Here is a 19,460-nt window from a genome sequence, read left to right as displayed (position 1 = left end):
CTCATGAAGAAAAAGGCTCTTATGTTGGTTTGTCCCTTTGAAAAGCTTCTTAAAGCCTGTCCCACCAGGCATTGGCACAAGGAGGATGTCACCAAGTGAAGGTCTGCAGGACAGCATTCCAAGAAGAAAGCAAATGCAGGGTATGGACTTTTGGTCTGGGCTGCCACAAGGGCAAATCTCCTGCTGTAGTGACCTAGTATCGCCCTCCACCTTGAGTTGAGAGACAGCGGCAATAACAGCAGGATTAATTGTAACTAGAAATGGCTAGCATCACACAGCCCTTACAATATTACCCACCAGCTCTGCCTAGGAGAATTATCTGTGATGATGGAAATGTTCTATATCTGTGCTGTCCAATATAGAAGCCACTGAGAACTTGAAATGCAGCTGGTGCAATGGAAGAATCTCAATTTTAATTTTAGTTCATTCTGGTTATTTTAAATAGTCACCTGTGACTAGTGGCCACCATATCAGACAGCACAAGACAAGATATTGTGCTAAGCACTTTATGGGTAATATATTAATTTTAACAATAAGCCATGAGATAAGCATGATTTTTGTCTCCGTTTTACAGATGTAGAAACTGAGTCCCAGAGAGGTTAAATAATTTGACCAAGTCACTCATTTACTAAGGGTGGAGCCAAGACTTAAACCCCAGCGATCTGACCCCAGAAAGAAGTGAATCCTGCATCATACATTCATTCATCCATTCCAGAACCACACATTTGTTGTACCTATCATGAGTCAAGCAACATTCTAGATGATGGGGATATAGAGATACATGGGAGGGGTCCCACGTATCTCTATATCTCATAAAGCAGATACTTTATGAGGGAGACAGTCAAACTAAAGGATGCCTCAACACCAAGGAACAACAGCCATGTTAAGCTCAGCTTGTGGTGCTGGGGAGCCCTCCGCTAAGGCCATTAAACACTGCATAGGGATGCTGGGGGTTGGGGGGTGCCTTGAAGATGGTCAGGACTCCCTAGTTTATAAGTCATTCCTTCTTCCTGAGCCCTGGCCAGGCCCCCCAGCTTTCCCCTAAAGGTGTTCCCCAACCCCCAACTATGACGAGAAGTGTCTGTTGGGGGTATGGGTGGTCAGTCCCAGGGAGGGAGATCAAGTCCCCTCTCTCCCACGGGGCTCATGGGACACTCAACAACTTGAAACCTCCCCTGACATGCCCTGAACTGTCTGAATGGAATACTAGCAAACCACTTGGACCACAGCTTCCAGAACTTTCCTACTTTAGCATGCCCCAGAGCCTAAGAACAGGCTTGCAACAAAGCCATGGTGCTTTAGAGTCCACTCAACCGTGGTTCAGGACCCAGCTTCATCTCACACCACCCCAGCGACCTCAGGCATGCTTTTTAACCTTTCTGCACCTCCATTTCCTCATCTGAAAAAATAGGAATAATATTTACTTTCCAGGATTGTTATGAGGATTTAAGTGTGTGTGAAGTCCCTGATACACTGTAGACATTTAACTCATGGCTGCTCTTCTTCTTAAAAGTTATTATCAATTAAAACTAAAAGAAGGCCATGTCCCCTTGCTCCTCTACCCTTCCCACCAGGGCACTAAGGCAAAAGAAGGCAAGCAGAGATGTGGAATGTGTGTGTGACTGAGTGTTGGGAGGCCTGGGATCTCATCCGATGCTGGGTCGCTCACATGTGTAAAATTGGGTGAGTCACATCCCCAGTTTCCTCATCTGTAAAAGAAGAGTGTTGGGCTAGACTTGGCAATCTTACATGCAAATGCCTGTTGGGATGGGGCAAGGAAAGAAAATGACCTACTGTAGGGGCACCTGCCATTATATTGTTGTTGATGGTTGCCACGTGGGAATGCAAGCTACTGTTCTCGGATATTCTGTGTCCACCAGAAGCTGGACATCTGGATTTTTTGTAAGAAATCTTTAATTATAAAAAGAGGGTACATATGCCTATAGTCCCAGCTACTCAGGAGGCTGAGACAGGAGAATCGCTTGAACCCGGGAGGCGGAAGTTGCAATGAGAAAAGATCATGCCACTGCACTCCAGCCTGGGCGACAGAGCAAGACTCCATCTCAAAAAAAAAAGTGAGGGTAACTATTTGCATCTTTTTATCATATCAAACACTGTAAAGTTAAACAAAGGAGATCTTCGGGCCAAGTCCAGTCCAGCTACTGCCATTCTGGCATCCAAGGGCCAGATGATCTCTCAGGGCCTCCCGGCCCCGAGAGCCAGCAATTCTGATCCTCAGAGTCTCCGAAACACTGTTCCTCTACCCCTGCTCCCTCTTGGGCCTGTTACTGAGAAAACATATCTTTCAGGTCCCCTTTTCAGTTCCTTACCCCACACGCGTCACAGAGTTTTAGGGCCACAAAGGTTGCCCCCTTCAGCAGCAGGCCTCCCGGAACCCTGCTGAAATGCTTTCTGGCAAGTTCTCCTTGCATTTCCAGGAGCCTCTGCACCTCTCAGTTCCCAGTTCTAGCTGACGAAGATTGATTTTCTACACTGACCTCACTCCCCACCATGCCCAACCAAAAGGGTTGATGAAATAATCATTTCAACCACTCTGTGGGAGAGCAGGTGTGAAAACCAAGGCTGAGCTGACAGCCAGAGTTGCTGAAGTGCCATTCACATGCAGGGTACTGTCCAAAGCATGCTGTAGATATTTACCTACTTAGTCTCTGAGGCAATCTTCTAAGGTAGGTACTATTACCATCATCATTTTGCAGATGAGAACACTGAGGTTCCGAGAGGCCAAGTAACCTGCCAAGGGTCACCCAGCTAGGAAGTGGCCCTGCTGAGTTCCAATGGTCTGGCTCTAGGCTCCCCATGTTTATAAGCTGCATTCCCTTGGGGCCTCCCCAGCTCTGCTCTCCAGTCACATATTTCACTTGCCTCAGGGAATTGTTTGTGCCTCTGTGCCTTTGCAAATGCTGATCCCTCTGCTGGGATGCTCTTCCCTCCGTTCTCTGATTGCTGGACACCACAGCTGGCCCTTCCAAGCTCTCCTCAGTGAAGTCATTTGGACCATGGACTATTCCCTCCCCAGGCCTGTGTCTGTGCTGTGTGTGTTTCATCCCCGCATGATTCACACAACAAGCATTCCTCACTGTAAGTCCATCTCCCTCGTGGGATCAAGGGCTCCTTGAGGGTAGGGGAAGGGTGCACCCATTCAGCCCTGACTGCAAAACAGGCTCAATGCATGTTGTTCGAGATTATCTACACTGAGCCCCTCCCCTTGCCTCCCGTACTCCTTGGCTAGTCTGACCCCACAGGAACCAGGGTACTGTGGCTGGAGGACACTGCAGTTGGGTCAGCTTATGGTGTTACCTTGCATTGGTTTGCTAACGCTGTCAGAACCAAGTACCACAGACTGAGCATCTTAAAAGAACACAGATTTATTTCCTCACCATTGTAGAGGCCAGAAGTCCAAGGTTAAAGTGTGAGCAGGTTTGGTGTCTTCCAAGGCCATTCCCCTGGGCTTGAAGATGCCCGTCTCTTCCATGTGTCTTCATGTGTCCTTCCTCTGTGGGTGTCTGTGACCTGCCATCCTCTTCTTACAAGGACATCAGTCATATTGGATTAGGGCCCACCCCAATGACTCATCAAACCTTCATTACCTGTTAAAGACCCTTCCCAAATACAGTCACATTTGAAGATACTGAAGGTTCAGACTTCAACATAGGAATTTTGAATATATAAATTCAGCCCATACATACCCCAATTTCCCTCCTCCCTTCTGCTCCCCAAGATAATACGTATGCAGCTAGAATTATTAAAGAATATGCTGGGAGAGCCCTTCGTGAGCATCCAGCCCAATCTTTGCATTTCACAAATGGAGAAACTGAGGCCCATAGAGGGGAAGTGAGTTGCCACTGAAATCACTCAGCACCTTGAGTCAAAGTCCCTGCCTGCTAGTCCCGGGGTCTTCTTGTGAACCCCTTATCCATTTGCAAACCTTATCCAGGATATTCTTTGCCATCTCCCACCGCACTCTCCAAGGCAGAGCTGAAAGGAGGCTGGTACAAGTCAGAGGAGTAGATTTCCTGCGAGGAAGCCTTGTCCCTTGCCCTGCCTGACGAAGGCCAGGCCCCCACTCATGGCCCACCTGAAGTTTGGACCTCTAGAGCTATTCAGTGGCCCCTGTGGCCAGATGTCCCGGACACCTGCAGGGTTTCTGAAAGCTGCGCTCCTTAGCCCCGCTCAGCCACGGAGCTCCCAGAAGGGGAAGCTGATTTGCCAGTATCCCAAGTGAATTAACACAGAAACAGAAAACCAAACACTGCATGTTATCACTTACAAGTGGGAGCTAAAGCCTGAGTACACCCAGACATAAAGATGGGAACAAAGACACTGGGTATGCCAAAAGGAGGAAGGGAGGGAGGCAAGGGCTGAAAAGCCTCCTGTTGGGTACTATGTTCACCATCTGGGTGAAAAGATCAATAGAGGCCCAAACCTCAGCATCACACCATACACCCATGTCACAAACCTGCACATGGACCCACCAGATCTAAAATTTAGATTAAAAAAAGAAAGAAACACCAAGCAATTGATGTTCTCCATCTACTCCATAGCATTGATTTAAAAAGAAACCTGTCACCATCTCTCCTGCTCTGCTTGGGTCAACACATCCTTTCTAGCAGTGTAACCTTGGACAAGTTACTTAACCTCTCTGTGCCTCAGTTTTATACTCTGTAAAATGGGGACAATAACAGTACCTTTCTTATAGGATGGTTATGTATATTAAATTAGTTCATATGGGTACAGCATGTAGAACAGTGCCTAGAATATACTAAGCTCTATGTAAATGTTTGTTAAATAAATACATACATGACCCCCCACCCTACCCAATACATCCAATACATCCACAATAAGCTTTCCTAAGAATCCACAATGTACAAAGCACAGTTCCTTGCAGAGAAGGGCTTATGGACGCAGATGTATCTGATACAGACCTTGAAGGGCAGGGAGAAATTCCCCAGCAGGGTGGGAGGCCAAGGGGGAAGGGAAGCCATCCAGGCAAAGGGACGATCATGGCCTGAGTCACAGTGGCTTGAGAGCACAGAATGTGTTTGGGGCAGGACAGATGCTGGTGGGGCTGGAACTCTGAGTCAGAGGAGAGGTTTAGGAGCTGAAGCTAAAAAGATGAGAGAGACCAAATCTGGGAGAAACTGGATGCTGGAGTGAGGGACCTTGGACGTGTGGCCCACTTATCAATCCAGGAACGCAACAGGCCGCCATGCATGTGCCCCGCCCTGGGTCTTGCTCAGCCTGGCCCTGCCCCTACCCCTTCTGCCATGCAATGAACACTGAGTTTCAACTGTGTTCCAGCTCAGTGCTGTGCCCAGAATCTAAAACCGAATAGGGTGTGTATAGTCTCCGCCCTAAAAAGAAGCACAAAGTCAAAAAGGAGAAAGAGGTGGCTACGTAGATACTTCCAGGATGGTGGAAAAGAGGAACGGGACCCTAGACAAGGAGCAGCTCCAGCTGAACTTGAGATGAGCGGGGGGAAAGGTAAAGAAAGGATGCTCCAGTCTGTGAGAAGGCACCAGAGCGGGACACTGCAGGGCCCTTCAGAGAACTGCTATGGCCTGGCATGGCTGGAGCAAGGGTCACACAGGGGGCGCCGAGGGCACGGGACAGAGCAGCAGGGAGGAGGTGACCAGAGGCAGCAGCCAGACCAAGGGATCACATCATCACCCAGGAGTCTGTGGGCTCCAGAGGGACTTTTGGAGGGGAAGGACCCAAATAGAACTACATTTTAGCTCCCCAGTGCCAGAGCCTGAGAGCAGAACATTTGTGGAGGTGGCTTATCTGAGAGGTGATTCCAGGAAGCAGCAGTGACAGTGAAAAGAATGAGACAGGGGTGGCAGAAAAGATTGGAAAGGGTATATGGTTGAGCTGGTTACCTCTGTGGCCAGCCAGAGCCCAGTCCTGCTGGCACCCTCCGAGAAACCATGAATGAACTTCGTATGGTCACCAACTTTCATCTCCTGTTGATTGAGGGCTGCCTGTAGAAGGCATCAACTCTCCCCTAGGACTCAATAGGAAATCTTTTCAGCCCTTGCCTCTCTCCCCACTCCCTTCTTTTGGAGTCCTCATTTCTATTCCAGGCTGTGCCTGGGCAGGGGCTGACTGGCCTTCTGTGGCTTTGAACAAACCCTACATGTTTGAAAAGGACACCGACAGCACACACAGAGCTGCCCTCACAGCTGTGCTCAACTCAGTGGTCCAAAGGGGCACACGGGGCACAGAAACACCTGCAACAATCCCCGTGGGTACAAGACACATCAGTTAGAATTATGTGTAACTAAAAATAACAAAGAAACAAAAAATAACAGTGGCTTAAACAAATGAGACCTTTATTTCACTCTTTCATTGAAGAAGTTCAGAGATAGTGACTTATGGCTGATACACTTCTTACAGTTCATCCTTTCAGCTGTGGAAGGTGATAACCCACATAGTCCAAGGAACTTGCTAGAGCTCGGGCCATTATCCATGTTCCAGGCAGCAGGTAGAGCCAGGAGAAAGAAGAATGCACCCTTTCCATTTTAAGGCGACTTCCCAGCACTTCCACAAGTCATTTCTGCTTATATCTTCTTTGTTTTTTGTTTTGTTTTGCTTTGTTTTGTTTTTTGAGACAGTCTTACTTTGTCACCCAGGCTGGAGTACAGTGGCCCAATCTTGGCTCACTGCAACCTCCACCTCCCGGGTTCAAGTGATTCTCCTACCTCAACCTCCCAAGTAGCTGGGATTGTAGATACATGCCGCCATGCCAACCTAATTTTTGTATTTTTAGTAGAGATAGGGTTTCACCATGTTGGCCAGGCTGATCTCAAACTCCTGACTTCAAGTGATAAGCCCACCTCGGCCTCCCAAAGTGCCGGGATTACAGGCATGAGCTACCGTACCTAGCCTATATAGAACTTAGTCATTTGGTCAATTCTAGCCACAAGAAAGTCTGGCAAATATTGTCTTTTAGATCATTGATCACATACTTAACTGAAAATTGGGTATAACTAAGGAACGGAGAGAAAATGATGGACCTTAAGAGACAACCAGCATCTAAAAGAACTCCCAGCAGCCCCTGCCATAGGATGTGAGATGGGAATCGGGAGGTTAATCAGGAAGCGATTGTGGTGATCCAGAGCAGCGCAGATGAGAAGAACTTAAGCAAAGGCACCAGGAGTGAGGATGGGAGGGAGGGATGCATCTGTCCATCTCTGGGTGTGGACTGGACAGGACTTGGCGATGGATATGGAGAGTAAAGGAGGAAGAGGAGCAGGAATGGGTACCAGCTGTGGACTCAGGTGACAAGGAGAATGGCCATTCACGCAGACAGAGAACACATGAGATAAACAGCCTGGGGAAAGACCATGAGTTCTGTTGGCAGGTTTGGTTTGTGACACCTGAGGGACAGCCGCAGGGGTCCAGTGAGTAGAGAGTTGGGTGTTCAGGTAGATGGTCAGGAGAGGAGTCTGGGCCAGAGCTAGCAACTCGGGGGGCATCAGCCATTGGAGTAGAGTCCTCGGCGGGGGAATGTGAGCAGGAAGGAGGGGTGCTTAGACCCAGCATCCAATCTCAGAGGAAAGAACACAGCCGTGAGTCACATCACCATGGGGCAGAGTCAATTCTGGTGTTTACATCCCTTGTTGGCCATGTCCCCAGGCTGAAGGACTCAGCTCCAAACAGGAACCCCCCTTGTAACTTCACTCTCTGGGTTCTGAAAGCCACTTGATCTTCAGGCCTAGGGCTGCTAATGGATCCCTAATATGGGCAGTCCTGGAGTGCTGCACTCTCTCTTGTTAGATTTCCTGAATCCTGCCACAGTTTTATAAATAGCACTTTCTTTAAATTCTCCTTAAGTACAAAGATAGATAGATAAAATAAATGAATGGGTGGGTAGGCGGATGGGCGGATGGATGGATGGATGGATGGATGGATGGACGGACGGATGGATGAATGGATAGGCGAGTGGATCAATGGACAAGTGGACGAATGGATGGGTAGGTGGATGGAAAATGATAGGTAATAGAGAAAGATGAGCTCACAAGGGAAACTGAGGAGGAACATAACGCCCAGGGAGGCAAGAGGAGAACCAGAAGTCCAGGGAGAAGTGAGCTACAGCGTCAAATGTGATCCCCACATTAGTTAAGAGCAGAACTGTGATGCGCACTTTGGGTTGACCACAGAAGGTCACTGATGACCTTGACAAGAGTAGTTCCATCTGTCAGAGAAGCTAGACTGTAGTTGGTAGAGGTGGAGACATGAGGTGGAGATGAGGAAGTGGGGACAACAACTTTCTTCCTCATCTCCTCCTAAAAAGCCTGGCTTACATATTGCCTCTTCCACAAACTTTCTCTGAATCTCTCTCCTTCCTCTGTGGTCCCTGAGCATCCAACTGGCCACCTGCCATTGATGGTGAGCTCTCAGGGCAGGGGGCCATGTCTCAGGGCAGACATGATGTCATGGAAAGACCACTGGACTCTTTGGAGCAACGGAACCCACTGTCTGTCAGTTCCCTAGAAGGAAGCACATCCTGACTGACTTGGCCATGTGCAGGCTCTGGGGCCCCTGCCCAGTGTCTACTGTCCTATATGACGGGATTGGGGGTATTCCCCCAGCTTCCATCCAGCTGTGGCCTCCTAGCTGGTCAGCATCCACTAAAAGACTCCCACCTGTTCTGCTGTGGTCCTCATCTGCTCCCTCAGCCATGACAAAATGTAGGAGCATCCCATTTCCCTGCGGCCTGGTGGTCACAGACATCCTTTTTCCAACCTTCTCTGGAACTGGCCAAGACCAAAGGCAATCTCTTTTACAAACTAATGCCCAAGCTATTCCTTGGGGTTCAGTAAGGACCCGGCCGCCCCTGCCCAACCAGCTTTGCTCATCACTACCCAGACCTGTCACTGCAGGGTGAGTCACCTTGGCCCTGATCACTCAGGCCAAGGCACCAGCCAGGTCTGCATCACCAGCAGAATGAAGAACTATATATAGCCAGCCATGAAGCGGACATTTATGGGGCACTTCCTGGTACTCATATCAACTCAATTAGCCTCGCAACAACTTTATGAGATATATGCTATTCTTACCCCATTTCATAAAGTAGGAACCTAGGAAAGATCAATCTTTGTAATAATTTGACATCTTCAGATCCAACTCTCTTTTCTCGGCAAAATCATGAGGAAATGAGCCTGAATGGAGAAGGCAATTAACACTTTTGCTGGGTGCCTTATACATGCCAAGAGTGGTATCTTATTTGATCCTTACAGCAGCTCCAGGAGGGAGCCGTACTTTACCACTGATCAGCCTGAAGCCCAGAAGGGGTAGGATTAGCCAGAGGGTTAGTGATGGAACACAGGGCTATGGTTTAAAGCTGGGATGTCTTGGCTGGGCATAGTGGCTCACGCCTGTAATCCCAGCATTTTGGGAGGCCAAGGCAGGCAGATCACTTGAGGCCAGGAGTTCAAGACCAGTCTGGCCAACACGGTGAAACCCAGTCTCTACTAAAAATACAAAAATTAGCTGGACATGTGGCAGGCACCTGTAGTTCCAGCTTCTTGGGAGGCTAAGGCACAAGAATTGCTTGAACCCGGGAGGCGGAGATTGCAGTGAGCCGAGATCACGCCACTGCACTCCAGCCTGGGTGACAGAGCAAGACTCCATCTCAAAAAAATAAAATAAATAAATAAATAAATAAAAATAAAGCCAGGCTGCCTCATGACAGATCCTACCCTCCTAGCACTCTTCTATTTAATCTGCTTGATAATTCACAACTCTGAGAAGTGGGTAATGTTATTCCCATTACACAGAAGAGAAAAACTAAGGCTCAAGCAGGTTGCAATGACCTGTCCAAGGTTGCTCTGTAAGTATGAGATCCAAGGGCTGAGAGGTGGACTGGGGAGGTGGGAATGAAGGGGGAGAGCTGAGATTGGAACACAGATGTCTGACTGTGAAGCCTATCCACACCAAGCAGGAAAGATGAGATTGGGGAACAAAAAGCTTGTCTGCCCCTCAGATTGTACCATGGCTTCTGTGGCTTTTACACACACACACACACACCCCATTCTGTACCACAGGCACAGTGATCTGCCCCACGCCAGCCTCGGTACCCAGCTGTGACCTTGTGACATGTGGATGGGGTGGGGAGGGTCAGGGATGAGTGATGGGCTCTTACTCAGTCTAACGCACTAAGCTCCATGCTCCCTACGGAGATGGGGAAGACGGAGTGTGACGCAGTTGTCACTGGCTCCTCACCTTCCCTGCTCTGCTCCACCCTGGCCAGGCCACTCTGAGCCTGCAGGAGGAACCAGAGAACGGCCTGGCTTCTGGGAAAGGTGACTCACTCACAGTACACGGAAAAGAAGTTGACTTTCTCGTTTTCTGGGCCCAATTAGAGGTCATCCTTGCGCAATCCTGCCCTTTGAATCTCCTGGGTGAGACCTGGTCTGGAAATCTGTGCTTTTTAGACCTCAAGACCTGTCCACCCTCCCTGACTAGTTGCAAAACAATCACCTGTTCAGGGCCATCACCTGAGATACTGCCTGCAGAGGGACGACTTCCAGCTCCTGCTTAGGTTCCTGAGAAGGAGATCCATTTCCCACTGGGAATGACAGTGGCCTGTGCCCGATGCCTTTGACCCCACCACATGTTGCTGCCCCTTCCTTCTCAAACACTGAGAGTGCCTGTTCCCAGGAAAGGGACGGCCCCTGCCTCACCTAGGGGAAAGATCTGGAGAACCACTCCAGAAAAAATCTAAATCAAAAATCTAAATCAACCGAAATGCTTTGGGACACCCATCTTGCCCCAAGTCAACTGTAGTGGGGCGGTGGTAGAGTCAGACAGCCATGGGTTCAAATCCTGGCACCACCAAATTGCCATGTGACTTTGGGGACCTTCATCTCTCTGAGCCTCAGTTTTCTAACCTGTAAAATGACTTGGTTATTATGAATGTTGACACAATAATATCTCTTAGGATTCCATGTAAACTAAAGAAAATAGTATGTGAGAAAATGTCTCGCACTGTGTAATCCCCACTCTCCATTCACCGCTACCACTTTCAAATCTGTGATCCTACAGTCTCCTACAAGCCCCACGTCCAGGCTCAGCCTGGACCCAGTAGTCCATGACTCTCACCTGGTACTATGGACACAGGCCTTTCCAACCTTCCATTGTTGGCAATTTACTGCTCTCCTGCTTGGGACAAATTCCTTTCTCCACTACATCCAATTCCTTTTCAGGATCACAAGCCTCAGAGAAAGAATTTCAGCTCATGTGTCAAAGTCAGCAAGGCCTGGGGAGGCTCTCTGGCCCGTACAGAGTCACATAGCAAGTCAGCAGCAAGTCAGCCTGGACCCAGGCCTCACAACCTGGGCTCCTTCTGCACTGCTGAACCCCTTGACCTATACAGAGTCTGCCTTTCAACGACTGGAGAGTTCTGGGTACCTGATTCAGAAAGAAGGCCCGGCTGGCACCCCAGTCTGCATGGAGGTCCCTTAGGGGTCTATCAGATGCCAGCTGGAACTCTAAACAGTTACGAACTTTCATTTCTATCTCTAATTTTTTGTACGCTTGAGAAATTCTAGCAAAAACAAGCAACACCTCACAACCCCCTTGACTGATGGTCATGGAGTCCACAGAGCTCTTCTGCCTCCCACATCTGGTCTGCAAATGTAAAACATGGAGAATGCCTGCTGAACAAAGTGGCGAGACGAAGTGCAGAGAAGGTGGCCAACTTACTTAGGTCACAGGGGTAGTGCAAAGGAAGCCAGGGTGAACTTCCTCTCCATTCCATCTGCTTTGATGGGCAAGGCTGGACCTGCAGAGATGAGATAAGAAGAGAAAATGCTTTGAGTTCTTGGACCCCCCAAGCAACCCTCCTAGAAGAGACCACTTTACCAAGGAGCCTTTTATGTCCCCTCACTGAACCCTAGAGACCAGAGAAATCAAGGACTTACGTTCTACCTTACATTCAATCATTTGTTTGATTTCACAAACACTGAGACCCTCCAACATCAGAATAACCAGAGGACCCTTTTTAACAGGCAGATCCTGGCCCCACCCCAGATCCACAGGCTCAGAATTTTCCCAGGGGTGGAGTTCCAAGTATGTCTATTCCTGAGAAGGGTGGTTCTAATGCCGAGCCAGGGCTGGAAACCACCAAATCTAAAATTAATCATAGGAAATGAATACCGAACACATTCTAGGTGCCAAGCAATGCCACCATGGTTAGCCTTGCCACACCCAGCAAAGTGGGTTTTCTCGGCTCCATTTTATCATGAGGAAGGGGGAAAGGAGCATATGCTCAAGGAGGCTAAGGGGTTTCCTGAGCCACAGTGGAACCCGCGTATAAATCTGGGTCTTTCTGACTTCAAAGCCCAGCCTTTCCTGTGCCTCTCTCTGCCCACCCTCACGTGAGACATCCTGTGCTAACAGACCCTAAAGATATGAGACAAGTTAGACTCATGCCTGGGCCAGGAACTGACACCCAAATGGGGACATCTGACACATAGACAGTTAACTCTACCACAGAGCTGCCTGAGAGGCGCCAAGGGTTATGAATCCAGCAGTGGTATGCTGGTAGTCCAGTGGAAGGGCGAAGGAAAGCTTCTCGGAGAGGTGATCTTTGAGTTGGGTCTTGAAAGATACCATGGCATGTCCACCTGTCGCCTGACCATCCATGTATCCGGCCTATGTACCTATGCCATGTCATGCACTGGATTTCGTCTTAGGGATATGAAGGCAAACAGGACATGGCCCCTGCCCTCAGCATGTTCAGAGTCTAGCGTTCTGAGTCCTCCAGACCTTTCATCCCTCCCCCTTCCTCAGGTTCTTCCTCCTCCACCTCCTCCTCTCTTCAGCCCTGCCCCCACCACCCCTCTGCTTCCCGTGGTGTGGTTAGCTCCCATAGACCCACAGTTCAGAGCACCCTGTATAGTGAGCCAAGCCTTCTTGGTCACCCAGGAAGTGAGGGTGCTCCAGGCACAGTGCTCAAGGAGGAGGGAGTCACATGGGCCCCACCCAGGCTGGACGAAGGGATGAGCTCCAGAGGCGCAGTGTGAGTCACAGAACATAGGCACCTGAGAAATGGGGATAATCAGACTGACTTCCCTGGGAAGTCAGAAAGAGAGATGAGATAAGAATAGAAAGTGCTTTGAGCTCCTCAGAAGAAAGACGCTATCAACAGATCCAGGGTATTATTACCACCGCCATTACCTGCCTCCATTCAAGGGACATACATCTGACTACATGAGAAATCATTAACTTGTCCTGCAACCCACACATTGTTGTATTTTTCACATAATTTCATTTTTATTATTAACAGATAAGCCTGTGAAACACTCCTCGAGCCATTCGAGCATGTTAATACCCCTGTTCAGGCTGGGTGGGGTCTCTTCCTTCCCATACAGCTAGGAAAGAGCGTAGCTCAGGGAAAAGAGGCTGGGCCTCCCACGACTCCCCCAGCTCCCTCGTCCAGCTTCCCCCTCAGTGCTCCAGAACCACATCTTGGCCCCTGATTTCACTGTCCAAATTCTCCCTTTCCTGGGTCCTTCATACCTTTCCTTGCTTCACCTGCCAGCACACATCTGCCTTATCTATCCTTCGATTACATGCAAGAATAATTTAGTGAACGCCTGCTGGGTGCCAGACATTGGGGAAACAAAGATGAAGTTGGACACAGTCCTCACCTTCAAGCAGACAAGTACACAGGCTATTCTTTCATTCACCCAACAAGCTCTGAGCATTTTATTACGCGTGGGACTCCATGCTGAGAATGCAGAGCAGTGAGATGAACACACGTCCCTACCCACAGGAAACTCACACCTGTGTGTGGAGACTGACCCCAAAACAACCACAGAAACACACACTGAGGTGTACTAGAATAAAGGAACACCCCTGAGTCCTGGGGAAACGTGAAACAGAAGGGGAATCATTCCTTAGCCTTAGAGTGGGGATGGTAGGTCATGATAACTGACTAGGGGAGGTTTCCCAGAGAAAATAGGACATGAGCCAGGTCTTAAGGTGCTAGGGAAGAAAGGGCATTGCAGGCAGAGGGAAGAGCATGAGCAAATGTGGAGGAAAGAAAAAATAGGTGTACTCAGGTCATGGGGAGGAGCCCAACATGGCTGGGGAGTTCAGGGAGTTGGGAAGAGGCATAGACATGAGGCTGAGTACAGAGTGAGCAGCAGATTGTTTAGAGCCTCGTATTCCGTAACTATAATTACAGGTCGCATCGATGGAACTAACCACGAGCAGTCAGGTGTGAAATGTTTTCCTTGTAGTAACATGTAAATCTCACCACAGCCCTAGGAGGCAGCACAGTTATGATCCTCTTTATAGATGGAGATGCTGAGATCTAGAGCCTTCAGATGCTCAGCTAGTAAGAGGAGCAGCAGGCTCAGAGGAGCCCTGGCTCTCAGGGGTTTGTTTGCAAACGGAAGTAGAGGGTTTTAGGCAGAGGAGGATGAAGAGCAGGTTTCTCCTGGTAAATAGAGGTATTGGAGGTGACGACGTGATGAGGGTAGGGGGCACTTCAAGTGGCACTTCAAGTGAGAGTAAGAAGGTGCAATTCCTGAGCGGAGGCTAGAAAACAGGAAGGCTCCCCGAGGGGGCCTCAACCTCTTCCGCAAACATCAGGGGTCAGCACAGAGTGCAGCTGCAAAGGAAAGAGCTGGAAACAACCTTACAGAAAGTCCTCTGTTGGGTACGACATCTCTTACTTACATATTCATCCCTTCATCTGATAACAGCAAGGTGGTTCTCCATAAAGCAGCACCATCCTCCTCCACCCCATTCTAATCTACAGTGTTTGAAAGGGCTGACCCTGCCTGCTCTCCCACCCTTCATAACCCCTGGCCACTATGGGCACATGACTAAAGTCTGGCCAATCAGAACCTTCTACCCACCCGTGGGCACACGACCAACTCCTGGCCAATCAGAACCTTCCACCCACCTGTGGGCACATGACCAAGGCCTAGCCAATCAGAAACCTCTACCTATCTGAAGCCTGCCAGACTCAATTCTGGGACTTTAGCTAGGAGAGGGAAGACACTTGAAATCCCTGAATCCAACGAGAACTGAAGCTGTCTTGTCCCGGAACTTCACAGTTACAAGAACCAATAATGCCCCTTTCCTGAAGACGCTTATTTGTGTTTCTGACACTAGCAACCAATATAATCCTGACTCTATTTCCCACATAGGCTGGCTGGAACCCATGAGTGATTGGAACATGAATGATTTGCTCAGACCACACAGAGGGTCCTCTTGATACAGTGCTTCCTCCACTAATGCAATGAGTCGTCTAGGGCCACTGAGAGTGAAAGATAAAGTCCCCACTTCAATCTGGGACCTTGGATCTTTCCTGCTCTATCTGCAAACATGGCCTCCCTCAAACTCCAATATTCTGGAGGGCCCTGTATTTTATTTGCCTTATCCAGCTACCACCTGTACCATCGTTTACTAATATGTCTGTAAATCAACCCAGTTTTTTTAATGTTAATGGACTTGTTTCAAATTAAATTTTGTATCACTATCAAGGAGAAATGCAGTATCATTTACCATGAAAATGCAGGGGCAATCAAAACATCCACAGTGTTGATTCAGTTAAGGCTAGATAGATTCCATTGTCTCAGACTTACCTTCTCTTTGTTAGAAAGAGAGATTTGTGAGTGTTTAAAGATGTGCTAGCACCAAAGTGTTGGGGCCCCATCCAAGATGTCTTTGTGGTCCCAACCAACACACCCACCCCCAAGCTGCTGTGAGCAATGCACCCTTCTCCAGAGTATTACCTTTGTGGATAGTCAGGAGCCATCTCACAGGGAAATGCCTAGGAGTCACACACCCCCAACTAACTGGAAGTAGAATACCCAGTCCCTCAGCCACAAGGAGGGACCAGCTCTGCAGGGCCATTCATGCTTCAGACTGCCCATGGGATCAGACTGAGGCTGTTCTCCATCTGAAACCATATCTGTGCTGAACCCCTTCCATTGCCTTCTCCAGCCTCCCGCACTTACATACAGGGTTCTCCTACATCCCTTATGTAATAAATCAATTACACAAGAAGCTCCACTCAGATGCTATCTCTAGGGTGAAAGCAGACGCAAAAAAATAGCCCAGATCTAGGCCCACAATGATAGGGGCTTCAACCAGAGTGGTAGCAGTGCAGGGGGTGACAACTGGCGAGTAAGTCATGCTTCATAAGCACTACTCATTCAATCCTCAATATAGGCAGACATTGGAGGTACTGTTATTAGTCCCAGAGGTACTAATATTCACTTTAGAAATAGAGAAACTGAAGCTTAGGGAAGTTGATAACTTGCCCAAGGTCACAAATATCAGAGCCGGAATTTGAACCCAGAACTGTCTGACTCTAGAGCTAGAGTTCTTGCCTATCAAACTCTCCTACACTATCTGTGTCATGTCACTTATGGAAAGACGTGTGCCAGTAGGAGGCCTCATACAACATGGACAAACATGTTAGTCTGGGACTCAGAACTGGGTTCCAGCTCTGCCTCTGCTTTTAAACACTATGTCAACTCAGGGAAGTTTCTTCACTTCTCTGGGCCTCAGTTTCTGCTTCTGAAAAACATGAGGAAATGAGTTCAAGTACTTTTTGACTCTTCTCCCAGGGTACTTTGTCTATGGTTCCAGAAAGTGTAAAATTTTATCTTGCATGTCTGCCTCCCTAGTGGTCATGTTAACCCCATGAGCCTGTGCTGGGTACAGGGCAGGCACACAGAAAATACTGGTTGAGGCTGGGCGTAGTGGCTCACATCTGTAATCCCAGCACTCTGGGAGGCCAAGGCGGGCGGATCAAGAGATCAAGAGATTGAGACCATCCTGGCCAACACGGTGAAACCCTGTCTCTACCAAAAATATAAAAATTAGCCAGGCGTGCTGTGTGCACCTGTAGTCCCAGCTACTCAGGAGGCTGAGGCAGGAGAATCACCTGAACCCAGGAGGTGGAGGTTACAGTGAGCCGAGATTGTGCCACTGCACTCCAGCCTGGAGACGGAACAAGATTCCATCTCAAAAAAAAGAAACAAAGAAAAGAAAAGAAGAGAGAAAATACTGGTCGAGTTGAACAAAATGAATGGGATGAAATGGAATGGAATAATTTCTATCATTCCAACAGACCTTCCAATGAACCTTCATACATTGGGAGTTGTGCTTGCCTAGTGATATAGTTTGGATCTGTGTCCCCTTCGAATGACATGTTGAAATATGATCCCCAGTGTTGGAGGTGGAGCCTAGTGGGAAGTGTTGGGGTCATAATGGGGTGGATCCCTCATGAATGGCTTGGTGCCCTCCCTACAGTAATGGATGAGTTCTGGTGCTGTTAATTCACAAGAGAGCTGGTTGTTTAAAGGAGCCTGGAACCTCTTCCTGTGTGTCTCTCTCTTGATCCATCTTTCACCATGACATGCCGGCTCCCCTTCACATTCTACCTTGAGTAAAAGCTTCCTGAGGTCTCACCAGAAGTCAAGTAGGTGCTTGTGTGATGCTTGCACAACCTGCAGAACTGTGAGCCAAATAAACCTCTTTTCTTTGTAAATTACCCAGTCTCAGGTATTTCTTTATAGCAAAGAAAAATGGACAGATACACCTTGGAATAGATACTTGGCAGCCACCCTCTCTTCTCACAGCCAACCAGGGCTGGTGACAATAAAAGATCATTCATGGAACATATTCCAGAGGCTAAGGCCCAGGAAAGGGAAAAGCAGAAAGAAAAAGAGAAGATCTTCTCAGGGGTTCCAGATGAGATCTTCAATATCCCATGCAGGAATCTCATAAACCCTCCAACCCACATTTGCAAAACTGTGTCATCCCCTAATACCTGTCCCCATTCTGTGCTCTTTACCTCCGTAAACAGAAGCTCCACCTGACCAGTTACTTAAGCAAGGAGCCCTAGACTCATTCTCAATGCTTCCCTCTCCCTTCACTCCCCACCCTAGAGATTCCTGCCCTGAATATTTCACGGGGCTGCTGCATCTTTACACTGCTTGCACCCGCTTTCAAGTCAACAGTGTTACTTGCTTGGCTTACCTTAGAAGAAGTTCAAAATCCTTATCGTGGCCCAAAAGGTTCTGTGTGACCTCTGCCTGACCTTATCCACCCCCTACTCCTCACCTTCCCACCCCCACCTTGTTCACTCACTCTTCCCTCCATCCCACTGCCCTTCCCTAGACTTCCTACACTCTGGCCACGCAGGACTTCAAGTGACTTTTGAGAGTCTAGCTCATTCCTATCCCTGGAACTTCATGCTTGGAACGCTTCTTGCTATTTCCCCAACGCCTCATGTCACATTTCCAGGCTGCCCCCCTTATCCTTCAGCCCTTATTAGCCCTACTTCTGCCCCTAGCTATTCAATGCCCTTAAGACACTCAGTGCTTTTCTAGTTAATGCTTTGCTCACTTGTAATATTTGTTTGTTATCTTTATAAACTTTACGGACTAGACATGCCCACAGCTCTGTCCCTAGAGCCTGGAACAGTGCCTGGCAGGCAGCAGGGCTCATTAAGTATTTTTGGATAGATGAATGAGTAAACAAGAGGAAGAAAGAGCAAACAAATGTGTGCGCCTGGTACTGTCCCTTTGCTTGCACTATTCCTTTGGCCTAAACCAGTCTCTTCTCTTCCTTCTCACAAGGCCACCCCTTAATCTCACTTGCTCCAAGGATGCCTCCCTGGTAGCTCCTCTTAATGGAAGAGATAAATACTCCTTTTACTGGCTGTCACAGGACCAACGTGTTGTCTAAACTCACCACGCTTCAGTGAACCCACTGTAGCCTGTGACCACACGCTGCTCTGTATGTGTAAATCTTGCCTCCCTGCTAGAAGACAGCTCACCGAAGCCTGATGCTGTTCCACACGGTAACGGGTGCCAGATAAAGGAGTAGAGGGGGTCACATGCCTGAAAGTGAGCTCAGCAACCAGAAGGGGCTAACTCATGGTAAAAGGTTTGAACGTGACAGCATGTGATATAAATGTAGCCTAAGTTCCTTTCCTTTCAGGCACTTAGTGAACACTGTCTATGCGTAAGGCTCTGAGTTAGAGTGGAACAGAAGAGGGAAAATAAGCATGAGCCCTGATCCCTACCTGCTGAAAGTTTATGGTCTAGTTACAACATAAGACTTGATTGTAAGTAATCACCATATAAGGCTATCGGCTCAGTGCCCAGGAGAACCCCACCTCCGGAAGTCCATTTCTTTATCACTAAACAATCCCAAAGTCTGGCCCCATGCCCATGAGGCACCTGGCTTTGGGTTCCCCTTCTCTTACTGGGCGCTGTTCTCCTCCACAACATCATCTTCACTAGAGCTCCTATTTCCATCTTCCTGTTTTATCTTCTCCAGTGGGATATGTGTGTGCATGTGTATATGTGTCTGTGTGCGTGCACGTAGTAGAGGTAGCTTGCCCCAGACGAAGTGCATGTTGCTAAAACCATTCCTAAGCTGTCTGCAGAATCAGCTGT

The 19,460-nt window shown here is 48.5% G+C and overlaps 1 long non-coding RNA gene across 3 annotated transcripts in view; it reads right to left on the bottom strand.

Annotated features, from left to right (window-relative positions):
- LOC103887104 overlaps positions 1-16,826 on the bottom strand; it is a 35,491-nt gene extending 18,665 nt beyond the window's left edge. For 2 of the 3 annotated variants that reach the window (XR_651053.4, XR_002523973.2), the window contains exons 1-3: positions 14,713-16,826; positions 11,728-11,806; positions 3,399-3,544 (exon numbers count right to left, since the gene is read on the bottom strand). This is a non-coding gene — a long non-coding RNA (uncharacterized LOC103887104). The remainder of the gene's footprint in view (positions 1-3,398; positions 3,545-11,727; positions 11,807-14,712) is intronic. The other variant, XR_002523972.1, reaches the window with a different exon arrangement.
- Positions 16,827-19,460: the final 2,634 nt, after the last annotated feature.

This window comes from Papio anubis, chromosome 8 (genome assembly GCF_008728515.1).
Source record: "Papio anubis isolate 15944 chromosome 8, Panubis1.0, whole genome shotgun sequence".
Classification (NCBI taxonomy): Eukaryota; Metazoa; Chordata; class Mammalia; order Primates; family Cercopithecidae; genus Papio; species Papio anubis.
The sequence above is the reverse complement of the archived record's forward strand: the minus strand, read 5'-3'. Positions and strand labels throughout refer to the sequence as shown.